The following is a 2,500-nucleotide window of genomic DNA, read 5'->3' on the forward strand; positions in this document are numbered from 1 at the left end:
TGCAGACCTCTCTAGGTCCGGAAGCCGACGAAAACCCCTGGCCAAACTTCAACACCCCCCGGTCACAGGACCTCCCAATCCTCCTCCACCTCGTCCTGCTCGCTGCTGTGCCCTGTGGCTCGTTCGTCAGCAAACTTATTGAAGTTATTGACTTCTCGGCGTGGCGTGGTCGTCGCAAAAGTGAGCAGCGAAACTGGGCTGGCGGCACTTTTCGGCAAGAAATCTATGCCACGATGGCGAGCCAGCAGTTGTTAGTTGACCAGCCTGCCACGCTGTTCGTTTCCCGGGGCAATAATTTGATGGCGATAAAATGAAAAACATAATCTTCAGAAGACCAGCCTCCGTCCAGTGGAGTCATGGCTCATGGTGTGTGTTTCGGTGGAGAAAGAGAAAAGACACCAACAAACCAACACCAAGCGGCACTGGTTTTGTGAGGGATGAATGCGCCAGGATGCCACGGTGGCGCCACTGTGAGCCACTTCGGTGAATTACGTTCTCATTAAAAGTTAATCAAAAACACAAATTGAGAATAATGAAAGTCGATGAGATGGGAGGTAGCGAGAGAGAGAGCGAGAGAGCAGAGCCGAGGTTCGCAGAGGTTTCCCGTGAGTTTCCCGGGCGCGCGTGTCACGTCACGTGCCACCATTGACGACCCGACTTCTGTCGATTTGTGGTATCGCATTCCCAGCCGCTGGATGCTCTTGCAAAAAGGTCCGACGGAATCACGTGCTGACGGTCCAAGTTAAGTATCTTCCAAGCAACACCTCCACCGCGCGTGTGTGCGTGGTTTGGGGGTGAAAAATTATGACACTGATTACCGTTACCGTTACCGGTAGAGCATACGCACTCATTTATCATGCAAAAGCCACGTGAAACGCCACACAAACCGCGCATGGCTTGGTGAGAGTTGTTCTACTGGAGTTGAAGTTACTGGTTTTTGGTCGGCGGTGAGGGGGAGGTGGTAGGAGTGGTGGGTGGTCCACATTTTGGGTTCATTTGAGCACGAAGCAGAGTAATAAAATCCGGACGCCGTTTCATCTTCCTCAAATCAAATGTGCTTGGGTGGCGCACACATCCCTGAAGGGTGGCAGGAAGCAGTAGAACCTCGTAAAACATGGCCAAGTACACGCGGACATACACAACCACATACGCACACAATTCACGGAACAGAGTGTGTGCGTGAAACGACTTTATTTATTTTTCCCGGAAAATAGAACGGAATGGAAATGGAAACGTGAGAAAAATGTAATAAATGGGGCGGGAACGGTGGTTGCTAGCGTAACTCCGCTTTGTTATGAGGTGGAATCGGAATCGCGATTAAATATTTCTTTTTAATTCAAGCACACGAAGCGATCGTTATGCTTCTAATGTGCTCGGTGGTGTGTTTGGTGAAACGAAAACACTTTCATTGCATTCCCAAAATCGCTGAAACACCTTTTTTCGTTGTCTGTGGTGTGTGTTCGCGGGAAGTCGCGATTTGCAGAAACATTACCTGCGTCGACCAAGCACCGGGGGGGGGGGGGGGGGGGTTTGGTGTGCGAGATCGATCGAGCTCATTTATGATTCACACCAATTCCATTTCGGTTGCCTCCGGCACCCACGATGTTCCAGTTAGCGCCGTTATGATCGCGCGATCCTATCGCTGGCACCTGGTACGCTTTAAAACAATACACTCCCTTCTCCCGCCTTGCCCCAGGGGAGCTGTAAGGTGCGCGCATTTCATAAAAATCAAATGCCAACCCCGTACCACCCTTATCCGCCAGTTTTCGGGGAGGGTGGATCCAAAAAAACCAAAAGAAGCCATTCGCTCCGTCGCTCAGTAAGCAGCAAAGCGAGATCAAGATAGAGCCCCTCCCGCCTCTCTTCCACCCTGCTAGCTGCCATGGTGGGTGAGCAGAATCGGATAAAAATGAATTTAAATCCATTCCGGGCCCAGCCACCGGGGTACCAGCTATGACCTCATTGGCCATTCGCGCTGTACGGGTCCGGAAGTGATGGTGGAAAAGAAATAGAAACAAATGCTGCGACCGAGGGTGGTGGCCAACCGTCTTCCCGTTGCCAAAATAGCGTAACGATCCCGGGGCCCGATTCTCCGGTCGAGTCGAGTCGAGCCGTCGCGCCTTTCACAAGATGCTGGCGGCCAGATAAGCTCGCCTTTATGACCTCGTATCCGGTCTCGGCGTGTGTATGTGTTTGTGTTTCGGAGGAAGCAGCGATCCATAAAAGGGTTCCTTTGAATGTTTCTATTTATGTTTCGGCTGGCCATTCCCGCCCCTTTCCTGCCTTTGGGACACTTGGTACAGTGCTTACGCCGAGGTAATTTACATTCTGCAACTGATTTTAAGATTTCAGGCAACAGAGATCCTCTTTGTAAGGATAACAACAATAATACATTCCGCTTTTTACGTTGTGGAAAAGTCTTTCTAGATGAATTTTTATATCTTTAATCACGTAATGCATCAACTAAAATTTTTAACATTTTAGTCATAAAATAATGCAA

At 50.0% G+C, this 2,500-nt stretch overlaps 1 protein-coding gene across 4 annotated transcripts in view; it reads right to left on the reverse strand.

Moving 5' to 3' along the window:
- The window catches only part of LOC126570896 (nephrin), a 132,266-nt gene that overhangs the window by 47,030 nt on the left and 82,736 nt on the right, over positions 1-2,500 (reverse strand). The gene's annotated exons all lie outside the window — the stretch shown is intronic.

The sequence above is a fragment of the Anopheles aquasalis genome, chromosome 2, assembly GCF_943734665.1.
Source record: "Anopheles aquasalis chromosome 2, idAnoAquaMG_Q_19, whole genome shotgun sequence".
NCBI lineage: Eukaryota > Metazoa > Arthropoda > Insecta > Diptera > Culicidae > Anopheles > Anopheles aquasalis.